The sequence below is a fragment of the Onychostruthus taczanowskii genome, unplaced genomic scaffold (assembly GCF_017590055.1).
Source record: "Onychostruthus taczanowskii isolate IOZ18803 unplaced genomic scaffold, ASM1759005v1 scaffold11, whole genome shotgun sequence".
NCBI lineage: Eukaryota > Metazoa > Chordata > Aves > Passeriformes > Passeridae > Onychostruthus > Onychostruthus taczanowskii.
The window spans coordinates 8,705,163-8,717,459 of record NW_024497629.1 but is presented as its reverse complement, the minus strand read 5'-3'; the positions used below and the strand labels follow the sequence as shown (position 1 = coordinate 8,717,459).

The 12,297-nt window shown below is 45.4% G+C and overlaps 1 protein-coding gene across 3 annotated transcripts in view; it reads left to right on the top strand.

The window, feature by feature from the left end:
• The window catches only part of HPCAL1 (hippocalcin like 1), a 64,826-nt gene that overhangs the window by 36,016 nt on the left and 16,513 nt on the right, over positions 1-12,297 (top strand). Inside the window, exon 1 of one of the 3 annotated variants that reach the window (XM_041421765.1) lies at positions 2,037-2,085. The exons of the other annotated variants lie outside the window; for them this stretch is intronic. The gene's annotated coding sequence lies outside the window, so the exon portion shown is untranslated. Of the gene's footprint in view, positions 1-2,036; positions 2,086-12,297 lie in introns of those variants that run through there. 3 annotated transcript variants of the gene reach the window in all.

Here is a 12,297-nt window from a genome sequence, read left to right as displayed (position 1 = left end):
AAGGCTTTTTCTTTGCCCAGCAAATACACCTCTCCATCACTCCACATAAAATAACCTGCAGCTCTTAAGCAAGAGGATAATTAAACTTGGCACCAGGCACCTTGGTGCATTTTGAGAGGGTGCTGGTTGGGCACAGTAAATAATTGGATAAAGCATGGACAAGGTGGTTAATGACACACACAACAACCAACAATGAGCTGTTTTTAAAACCCAGTTTGGCTGGTTGAGATGGGCCAAGAGGCCAGAGCAAGAGTGGAGCAAGGGATAGTTATTAGCTAACATAATCTGCTGTCCTAAAGCCAACAGCTTACCACGTGTTTGTTAGGTTGGACTGGGAGAAGATGTTCCATTTCAGCTCTGCTTCCTAAAAGATACAAAATGGTTGCCAGATTTTCCAACAGATTTTTTAATTAATTAAGGTATTGGCAGGGCTGCATTGAATCTACTTTTTATCATAGTGTAGAGCACAGTGGTAGGAGTGACCCAACCATCTTAGCTTCCACCTTTTTATATTCACAAACATATTATTTTGTTGAGGTTGTGGAGCAAAGTTTATGTCTTCAAGTCTTGTAATGCTTGAAGCTGTCCAGTTCATCCTTAAGCTGTTGTGCAAACTCACCAAATTCTTTTAGTCTTGGAGGTAAAAGTCAGTAGGGAGATACTAAAATTGAGGCAGATCCCTTCTTGTGATTTCAAGTGCCTTGTTTTATCTCTCAAGTTTGTTTTCTTCAAAACTGATGCCTTCCACTTGCTGTCCAAGCAGTATGGTGTTCAGCAAGTGGTGAGGACATTTTTCTGCTTGGGATGAGCCATTGCCAGCAATCCTAGGGTGGTGCAGAGGTGGCATGGCGTTTGCAAATGATCACTCATAAAGCCAGTGCTGTGATTAATTAGTGTTTTCAGAGCTCTGAAGCAGGCATTTCTGCATGAATAATGTTCATGTCTAAGTGGCACTCTGCTGGTATGGAGTTTCTCTTTGAACAGAAGCTGAAAACAGGTAATTTTGCCATTAGAGCCTGAATGTAGCCACATCAGACTGTGGGCACAAAGTGGGTCTTCTGTTGAATGTATTTGCTCCTTGAAAGTTTTTGTTGCTTAGATTCAGAAGTCTTGCTGTTCAAGGTGTAGATATGTGTGTACTGACCTAGTGCCCCCTTCCTTTTAAAGAAGGTGAAGTTTCAATAGACCTTTTGGAAAAAAAACAGGGGATTTTTCAACTTTTTATTTTAACTTTGAGGGAAGCTGAGTTCTGTACCAAAAGTTCCTAAGGTGAATGGGTGGTTTCCTCCTAGCTCCAAAAGTTCAGCCTGTTGACTGTAAAACTGTCTGCTGTTGGGAAACCCTTTAACTCTTTCCACCTGCTACACCTCTGAAATGAAAGTTTGAGGAGTCACTTGAAATCCTCTAATTTGTTTATCTGAAACACTCAAAGAAGTTACAAAGAATGATGTTTGAGGAGCTGCAGAAGAGAAGCAAGAGCCAGCTTCTAGTTAGTAGGGATTCAAAGCTGTTGAACTCATGGGAAGGGACTCATAATTGCACATTAGCTCTTCTTTCTCTGAAGACTCTGCAGGGAAGCTTTGGAAGTGTGAGCTGCAACTTCTGCCAGTGTTCCTGGATGTCCTGGATGGTTTTTGGGAAGGAGGGAAAGGGGGAGACAAGCTGAGAGCAGAGTCCCTCTCACTGACCTCTCTCTTCAGGCTTTGCCTGCTTCATGGAGAGACTTAATTCAGTGTTTGAGAAACTCTTATTTTGCCAGTGTAGGAACAGGGATACTGAGGGGCATAATGGAAGTCTGTGGGGTGATGTCTGCTCTACTTCATTGCCCAGGAATTTTTGAGCATTGGGAGGATGCAAAATGTAAAACCCGTCACTGGGTGGAGTGAGCGTGAACATGTGGTTTATGCATGTGGTTTTGCTTTTATTTAAGGGAGAAAAAAAAAAGCTAAAAATAAACTGCTGGCTTGCCTCCACGTCCTGGTTCACACAGGGCTGTGAGGGAGCCGCCAAAGGGATGGGGTGGCCAGTCCAGCCTGGAGACCCTCCTGCCTGAGCACAGGGCGTTTGGAGGGGTGAGGTGAGGGGGTGAGTACAGGGCAGCCAGCGAGGAGAGGGGCTGGTGACGTGGGGCTGATCCTTCTCTGGGTGCTGGGGGGTGACACTGCAGTCAGTTGGCATCTGTCCCGCCTGGGATGGCTCTGTGAAGTTCCTCTACACCTGTAAATATTTGTTGTGGGGGGAATGTTTAGGTCCTCCATCAGTCCCAAGTGTATGTTTTGGCAGTGAGGGAAGGAGTTAGCTTTAAAGCCTAAATCCCAGGGAGCAGTTTAGAGGTCTGGAATGGCTTAGAGGTCTAGGTGAAATGGGTGAGCAAGCAGAGAAATGGCGAAGCCATCAAAAATGCGTAATGTAATGGCAGCCCCTTGTGCCGAGGCAGCAGCGTGGCGTAGGGTGGTGTACCTGGTGCCAGAACTGAGAGCCAGCGGGCACCGTGGGACACCGGGCGTGCCAGCTGCAGAGGGCTTTGCTCTCCAGCCAGGGAGGAGCAGTGCGTGCTGCGGTGGTTTGCTGAGCCGCTTCTGGGAGAGCTGCAGGGAAGGGAGAAAGGCATCTCCTGGCTGAAGGCATGGTGCAGCTGTGTTTGTCAAGAGTTGCCCTGGGAGTTTATTTTTCCATGAAGGTTACTCCATTTTGGTTGTTTGTTTGTTTTGAAAGAAAACCTAATGACACTGTGTAGGCAATGCACAGGTGATTAAAAAGTTCATAATACGAAGATGTTTATGAGTAAGTTGACGAAAGCAATTGGAAGCTGCATCGTGCTCTATGCTCTTTACAAACAGGATTGAAATTCCCCAAGGTGGTAGTCAGTAAGGTGTTGTGGAGCCTGGTTCTGGCCCAGGCTGCCAGCAGAGACATTTATTTATCGGTGTGAGCTAAATTTGTTGTACTCCACCTTGTTTGAACCTCTGTGAAGCTGCCTCACTTGTCTTAAATCCAGAAACTAATGATTTGGAAAGATTTGTCTGAAAATCCTCCTAAATGTTATCAGTGATTTCATGTCATTAGTCCTACCAACATCTCTGTATTTACATTGCATATTTATACTTCACAGCTTGGTAGTTCTCAGAGGTTTAGAAACCTCCTGGAAAAATATGTATCAAGCAGTGAAGCAACCTGATGGGTAATCAGTGGCTTTGGTCTTTTGTGATCTCAGTTTTCTGGTCTATATTAATGTATTTTTCCCACAGCTTGGAGGAGATGTGCTGGCAGGTTCAGCTGTGGGCTGGTGGAGTGGCACCAGGAAGGTGTGGGCTTGCTGAGCAGTGGGTTGCACATCTGAGGTAGCTAATAAGAAGCATTTTAAACGCATCAGAGGATAATGGATATTATGTCTATATATAAAAGGTACTTTAGAAAGAGTCTGGAGGGGTTGCAGATTGCCCAGCTAGCTGGCAAAGCATCTGAATGTCAGAGCTGCATGGAGAAGCACCTTGCCATACTTGGGACTTTTCTGAAAAATAATCAAATTGATGAATGTAGCTTTGTGGAAAGAGAAACGTGGCTGGTGTGGTGCAATTGGGCAATCTGGGTTTCTTTCCATCTCTTTTTTCCCTAAAGCAAGTCCCAGCCCTGGTGGCTCCACCTCTGTTGCATGGCCCTGTGGGGATGCTCTGGGCTGTGGCCACCGCGTACCAAAGCACCCAGGGAAGAGATGCTCCAAGGGAAGAGGTGCTCCTGCACTGGCTGGAGTGGTGGCACAAAGGCCAGGAGTTTGTTTGCCATCACCTCGTCCTTGCTGCTGTTGCAGCCCAGGGATGGCTTGTGGCTTTTTTTGAGCTGCAGGTTGTCCATCTGCTTGGTTTGCCTCTGTGGGGGAAGAATTGATTCTAGCACAGGGATGCTCTTGGAGTATCGGACAGTTTCAGCTCGCCTTGAATTTTGTGACTAATTGCTGCAGCAATTGAATTTGGTGTCTGAAGGCAGCACTGCAGTCATGCATGATGGGAGGGGACAAAACTAATTTTTCTGTTTAGCTTCTCTGAACACTTATTTTAATCCAGCCAGTTTGGCCAGTTTAGTTGTTGGGTGTTTGGTTGGGGTTTTGTTATTTTGAGGTGTGTATGTGTTTGTGGTTTTTTTGTTCTTAAGAAAAAATAATAATCTCTTGCCTCTTTTATGTAATGTAATTAGACAGCAGAGCAAACTATTGAATGGCTCTGGCTAAAGCTGTGAAAAGTATTTTTAACTTCATGCTGTTGCATGAAGTGTTTTCCTTTTTCTGCCTTTATGATGCTTACTGCCCTTTTATATATTAGCATCTGTTCCTGTAAGAACGTGGAAGGAAATGAGCTGGCTCAGCAGAAACTGAAACCCAAACTAATCTCATGCTGTAGTAAATTCTCAATAGTCTCATTGTCCATGGCACTTCAGCAGAGAATCCGGGGGGTGGGGATGGCAGAACCACCATTAAAACCTGAAATGCACGGCAGAGAAAGCACCAACGCCCTTTTGTTGCTTCCCCCAGCATCCCACAGGCTTCACTCTCATGGCCATGAGCGCAGAGCCCCGCAGCAAAGCAAAGCAGAGCAGAGCAAAGCAAAGCAAAGCAAAGCACCTGTGTCTGTGGCTCAGGTGCTGGGCTGGGTCCTGCTGGAGCCTGCCTCCTGTCTCCTGCCCGGCAGGGCAGCCGGGCCTGCCAAAGCTCCTTATGAGCTTTGCGGGGCTGGCTGCCACGTCCCGCAGAGCCCTCCTGTCCTTTCACCCCGTGCTTCCCCGCTTGCATAACTGGCTTAGGTGTTACACTGCTGCCCTCCCTGCCGTGCCTCCAGCGCTCCTGCATCACTCAGCCTCTTTGTTCCAATAAGGAGCTTTCCAGCCAAGTCACTCCTTAGGTGAGGCTGGAAGTGTTTTGAGGCAGAGGCACCAAGTTTACATTCTTGCCTATTTTGTTTTGCAGGTCTGTTTCATACCTAAATTCACTGGGATTATTTACTGAAAGTATATGGAGAATAACATTTCTCATTAAAAAAAAAAAAAAGCGCCCTGGTAGCTTGTGAACTCACGGTGCTTTCTCTGATCAGAAACTGAAAGTGAAATGGATTTTTTTTAATTGCTTTATCAGGCTGAGGGAAGTGTGGAGATTAGTGGAGCATACACAGAAGGAAGTAAAGCATCTCTCGAGTGTTTTAATGATCTGAGTGGCTAATTTGTTTAGTATGAGTTGTCACTGAACCTTCAGTTTGGCACTTAGGGTTTTAGTTTGTTAAATAGAAATAAATAAAGCATGGAAATGGGGTTTCTAACTATTGTGTAGCTGTGCATATCTTTTTCAGTCTGTCGGGCACGTTTGCTCAATCCATGTTGGTATTGCCCGGCTGGGCTTTTCCGTGTGAGGTGTTGACAGGTATGAGGGAGGTGTTCCTGACCCTCTGCTCTGGTGGGACCTCACCTGGAGCACTGTATCCAGCTCAGGAACCTTCAGCACAGGCAGGGGCATGGACTTGTTGGAGTGAGTCCAGAGGAGGCTCATGAAGATGGTCAGGGGGATGGAGCTCCTCTCCTATGAGGAAAGGCAAAGAGAGTTGGAGTTGTTCAGCCTGGGGAAGGCTCCAAGGAGACCCCATTGCAATCCTTCAATATGAAGCGGCTTATAAAAAAAAAAAACATGGAGAAAGGTGGGGTATTTTCAGGGGCCTGTAGTGACAGGACAAGGAGCAATGGTTTTAGACTGAAAGAGGGTAAGTTTAGATTGGACATAAGGAAGAGATTTACTGTGTGGGTGGTGGAAACCTGGAACAGGTTGCCCAGAGTTGTGGATTCCCCATGTCTTGAAGTGCTCAGGGCCAGGTTGCATGGAGCTTTGAGCAACCTGGTCTGGAGTAAACTGTCCCTGACCATGGCAGGGGGTTGAACAGGATGATCTTTAAAGGTCCCTTCTGACTCAAAGCATTCTGTGATTATGTGATTATTTCAGTCTGATCTGGTGCCAAAATTTGCATCTGTTTACTGGCAAGGACTAATATTTGTACTATACTTTAACAACTGTTGGCACTACTGCTTGATGAAGGTAAGCAAAATTCCTCTGTCTGAGTGGAAAAAATGTTCTTCAAGTTTAAGACATGAGACCTCTAATATTTTCAGTCAGGGAAAATGTAATGATATTTAATGGACTGGGAGGCAGCAGTAGGAAAAAGGACCATAACCTTTTGAAGAGAAGAAGCTTTTTTTTTTTTTGCTTTTTTTTTTTTTTATTGCTTGCCAAGCATTGCCATTTATCAGACAGCTCCTCTATCTTTAGCCCGTCTTTAGACCTGATAAGGACTGACTTGAAAGGACTCTCCACCTCATCAGTGCAGGGTGATGTTTGCTGCTGCAAAATGTGTTTCTGCAGCCAACTGCCTGGCAAAGTAGGGAAGCCCTATCAGCTGCCTTTCAGCTTGAATTACCCACTTTTTGGCACAGCAACAGGCTCTTTTTGGCCCAGTACCTAGTGCCTGGCACAGCAGAAGCAAGATCTCAGCTGCCACTTCTCTGCATTGCAGCAGGAGCTCTTCAGCATCTTGCTTTTGTTTTGGGGCAGCCACTGTCAGGTGTTCCCCCTTGCAGAGCTGGAGCAATAGGCTTTGCCACTAGTTAACTTTAACTTGTATTAGCCTAGGATGTGCACTTAGGGGAGAAATGGGAGCTCCCACTGCTTGTGTGAATGCTTGAAACCAGGCTACTCATATCAAACGTAGCACAGTCTGGAGTGTGTGCATGCATTTCCATGGATTTCTCCTGGAAAGCTGCAGGCTTGGAAATCCTGGCAGTAACACCATCAAGAAATTGGATGTGTTTTAGTGGGGTTATTTGTGGGCAGAGGATGGTGCCGTTTTTGAGGAGCTCTGTGAGCTTTTCCTGAGGTGCTCCCAGCAGCCCCTGTGAGTTCGTGGTGCAGCCTCGAGGAACGTGCTGCTGCAGCTTTCTTCCTGCTGGAAGGACACACAGTGGAGAAGCAGTCACTTCCACAGGAAAAGTCAATATGGGGGGGTTTATGCACACACAAATTTTATTCAGTGGCGTGCTGAGACATTTTTAATGAGTCACATGACAGCAGTGATGGGCCATCAGAGTGAGTGCCCAGCTGAGCAGAGCTGTGCCTGGCCAAAGATGTCTGCATGCCCCAGTGTACATCCAAATGCCATTATGGCATAGCCCAAAGCTCTGGCAAACTTGGGGTATTTTTGCACAGTTTCTCCCATCCTCTGGCTCGCACAGTGATCCAGTCCAGAGGAACTTTCTGGTTTGCAGAAGATCGTGTTGTGTTGCTCTGGTGCAAATGCTGCTTGGAGCTAGGGGAACAGTTGTGCTAGATCCCTGTTGGCCCACCCGTGGGTTAGAGCAGCAAAGACACATTTCTTTCCATGTAAAATTTCTTTTAAAAGGGGAAAAAAATGCTTTTCTCAGCAGCAAATCTCATTAACTACAAGCATCGCGGATCTGTAAGTGTGCATGAATATTTGCTGAGCTGCTTCTGCTGCCGCTACAGTGGATCCTGAAACTCTTCACATCCAAGGGGGCTACAGCCTGCTTGTAGCATTCAGGGGTATTTTCAGTCACCTTTTCACTGCTTAGTAAGGGGGGATTTTTTTAGTGTATTTTCAGACCAAACTGCCTAATGGACTTTCTGCTTGTTTCAGCTATTCCTCGGATGTGCCAGATCTGTATCTCACCCTTTGTGAGGAAAAAAAACCCCTTTATTTTTAATAAAATAAAAATATATATGTGTAATAAACAGATCCTGAATAGCAAATAAAGAGTGATTGTGGTCTTCCCTACTTGAGGGTGTGGTTACATTTGGTTCGTTGGTTGGCTTTGTACCACCCTACTGTTTTGTTTTTAAAACAAATAGTTTATTATTCCCTGTTCATGTACTGGATGAGTGACAAAAGTGGTCCTGTTCAGTCACCTGTCACTGAGAGCTAGAGAAGAAACTGGAAAAATCCTTGTATGACTTGCACTATTAGGTTTTACCTGTGGACATGTTCCAGTAATGTCCTGGATCACTTACATCTTGGCATTATTTTTCCTCTGAGCTTTACGTCTCATCCATTAGACCTTCTCAGCAGATGGGTTTTGAAGCTCCACATTCAGGGGTGCACAGGTCACGTATCTGGTTCCATGACACTGCCTTTTGCCATCAGCTTGGAAAAAGATCAGGATGTCATTCTGAGAGAGCAGGGTACCCTTTGGGTGGCAGGAAGAGAAAAGGCATGAAACACAGGGGTACTCTGTCCCTGAACTGCAAGTGTGGAGGAGAGCCCAGGCAGAGCTGAACACAGATTGACCCAAGGCACTAAGGTCAAAAGGCAAATCCCCTTCTTGGAAGAGTTCCCAGTGCAGATAAGGAAACTTGGTGTTGAGATGGTGCGTGCGGTGCCAGGGGTCAGGAGGCTGTCACTGCAGGGGAGGATTTCTGTGACACGGGGAAAGGACACTGTGTGTCTGAGAGGAGGCAAGAAGAACCTGCTCAGTTAAACCAGGAAAGCCAAGGCTGATGTGGGAGTGATGGCTCTCCATCCCTGTGTGTAGCAGAGGGGAGGTTCCAGAGAAGACGGTGTTGGGACCAGAGCAAATGTGGTTACCAGCACTGAATACATTTGAGGTCAAGTTAGAAGATGATTTTTGAGCCAGTAGAGGAATGAGGCCTTGACTGGGGCGGTGGGAGCAAAGCCTGGCTGGCTTTTGTGATAAAGCTCAGGAAGAAAGTCAGTGTCTGACACTATATCTGCCATATCAGGGCCTGAACATAGTTTTAGTGAGAGGAGCAGCTCGTCTTCAGGAATATTGAAAGTAATGAGTATTGACTGCTTTAAAGTACAAGTATATTAAGATACATCCACACTGACATAGCTCTGTACAGAAGCCATTAGGACAAAGCTGAGTAACAAAAGGTAGTAGGACATTAGGACAGCTTGGAAACAATAAGAAATAGAGAAATAACCTATAATAGCCGTTCCTGAATTTGCAGGAACAGTGACAATCAGCATCTTTGCTTCAGTGCATGCCAGTGGTGGATATGCCTTTCCAGGGCTGGCACTTGAGCAGGTCTGCCTCTCTCACTCTTGGCTGCAAATTTCTTGTTGGCATGGGCTGCTTCTTACTGCACTTTGCCTTATTTCAGCCTAACAGAGTCACCCCCCCAGCAAAGTGATAGCCAGATTGCCATGGGGAATTAGTAGGGAAAATCCAGAAATTCTAAGAGCGCTACATTTATTGAGAGCGGTTTGCTGTCCAGTGAAGTCAGAGTCTAGCAAATAGTTGCTACAAGAAGTAGTTTTGATTCTTTTGCTCCTTTGTGTAAAGCAGGACAGGAGTTGAGAACTTTCTCTCCCAAATTTGGACCAAGTGCAGTTTCAATGGCGGTCTCGCAGGTCAATATCACAGGTGTCTGTTCCAAACTGCTGGGTAATTGCTTTGTGAAAAGCCATTAATAAAATAATTGTTTTCCTCCAGGAATGTGAAATTCACTTATTCAATCCCATTGCAGTGCAAAGCCGTTTCTTACTGTAGCAGAAATGTATGCACAACTCAGTTCTTTCTGACCTGCTTGTAGCTTTGTTTTTGTTGTGAGAATATAATTGGGAGTATATTTTTTCCACATTGCTTCTTAATCTGTCTAGCCTGATATTTTTCAGACCTGTGGTTTCCTTCCTTCTCTCTCTTATTTTCTGTTATTAAGTCTTCCACACCACTAAAAATGTCTGAAATGTAAATTTTAGCAATTTTGGCACAGCACAAGTCTTCTTTTGAGTTATAATCAATGGATGCTCTGGCAGACTAATGACAGATTTCAAAAACAACAAACAGGCTTCTTGCTGTAGGCTGATGCTCAGGATGGAGAACAGGGGAATGGGGGTTATTACGATTGAATATGTACCCTAAAATGGATAGATAAGATAATTGATGTGGTACTGTACAGAGGAAAGATCTGTATGGTTTGCAAGTATGTATTACTCTATTTAGGGTCTGATTCTGTTACATCCAAACAAAGTAAATATTCCATTGGTATTTGTCAGGAGTGGGATGGTTTTTTGTCAGTGCCAGTCATTTTCTCATCAGTATTGTTGCTCAGCTCTGGCTCCCATGTTTATGATCTGTGTGTGGGACCATGTGAGAGGAAGGAGAGAGGCAAGGCTGGAATATCCCATGTAGCTGCAGAGGTCGGGGGGGTGGAAAGGAGCTGAGGGGGATGGAGCAGATTGAGTGTCTCTGTCCATCAGAATAAATGTTTTTATTCTGTGAGGCTGCTGCAGCCTCATAGGCCATCCAAGAAAGGGCTAAAAGGTAAATGCATCCGAGAAATGGCATGATGTTGAATTGGCTTTACAAAGTGTAAATGTACACTTTGATATACCTTTTTCATCAAAAGATGTGCTTGATGGGCAAGCCTGTCTCTGCACCTTTGGTGGCAGAGCTGAAAGCCCTGTCAGAGGTTTTACAGGCTTTTTTTGTCTAGTTGGTGCCAGTCACAATGGGACTGTGGGCAGCCCTCCCCCACTTCCCACCAGTATGTTGGAAACTGCAGCAGAGAGCAGAGTTCCCTAGGAGAGCCCCATCAGCCTTCAGCTGGGTCCCAAACAGGAGTTTCTTTCAGCAGCAACCCTTTTGGTCTTCAGCAGAGCTCATGAGGACGTTTATTTAAAGCCCTGGTGCTTTCTGTGGAGGAAGTAGGAAGCGCTTCCTCCCTGTAGATCTCTATCCAAAGCTTTTGTCCACTTTCTTACAGTCCCACCCTGCTTGGAGTCGCTCCAAAACCCAGCACGCAGCCAGGGCTGTGTGCTATTGTTCAGCAGGGTCATCCTTAGCTGTAGCACCTCTCCTTTTCTAAAACACAGAGTTTGGGCACCAAATGCAGAAGAGCTCTGTCCTGGGCTTTGGCATGTATAAATGCCCGTCTGTCTACTCTGCCCCACCATCCTCCTGCAGTTGGAAAAGTCAGTTGCAGAGGAAATACGAGGGTCAACTTTCCTTTGGGAGGCTATTTGAATTTTGCCACTGACTTTTAGTTGTGAAACTTAAAGGAGGTCTCAAAATAGGTCTGACAAGTCTGCAATAGAAGGTCAAGAAGCTAAAAAATTAACGTTAACCACAAGAATTCAAGAGCCTAAAATGCTTTTAATGTACTACTGCTTACTCTCTTCAGAGCAGGGGTGGGGAAATGAGGGATTGTTGCTGTTATGCTGTATTTATCTCAGAGAAGTCCAGCAGCAGGATCATGCCTGTGTTTGTGGGGGGGTAAGAAGAGTCTGGATGACAGGCTCAGTCAGGGGAGAGTGTCAGTTGGAGGATTTACCTGGTTCTTCCATGGTCCAGACTCGCTTCAGCTGAGCAAATAAAACTTCATCTTCCTCTGGCAAGAACCCCCAATGCCAGTAGGACTCCAAACATCTCTATCAGTTGTAGAACTGACTCCTCTGACCCTGAGGGTGGTACATTTGCTGGCCTTCCCTTTTTTAACATATGTAGTGCCAGCAAAGAGCTGTTAGCAGGCTTAAAGGCAAAGGGAAGTGGCCTTGCTGTTGTGTGCTGAAAGATGATGTGTGCACACCCCAGGAGAAGGCATCACTTCAGAAACTTTTGATTCCTGCACCATCCTCCACCATCAGAGCCCTCCTTTTAACCACTGCCACAGCCTTTAAACACTTTTTTCCTGTTCCTTTCAAGAGGAAAAAATAAATGATAAATTATTGTGTTGATCTTACGCAAACGTTGCATTTACGGAAAGATCTTGTTGACATGGTTTCTCGCACAGGATACCATCTCCTCCTGCAGAAAAGTTGCTGAAAGCTTCCAGGGAAATAGATAATGTTACCCTTGGTGAAGGGAAATTAAAAAAGAAACAAACCAAAAATGCCAGCCTGCTGTTGCTCTAGTGTGGATCTTGGTTTGCAAGAGATGCAGAATTTGGTTTAGTAGGATTTTATAGTCCTGTTAGAAGTGAAGCAGACTAGTAGTTCATACCAGGTGTATCTTAGGGTCTTTTCAGAGACAGGGTGATAAATTAAGAGGTTACAAAATGACCGAGGTCAGTATCCTGACCACCTGCTGTGGCCATACCCAGGAAAGCTTATCTGTCCATGGCCTGATATGTTAAAACCTTACAGATTAGGTGCTCTTTTTGCATTTGCTAAAATGAAGTTCATGAAGATCCTTCCACCTGAGAGAGCAATTCTAAGGGGGTACCAGGAGCAGATTTTCTCCTTCATCCCCTTCTCCTCATGTGAACATGAAAGTCCATCTTCAACATCACTGTTG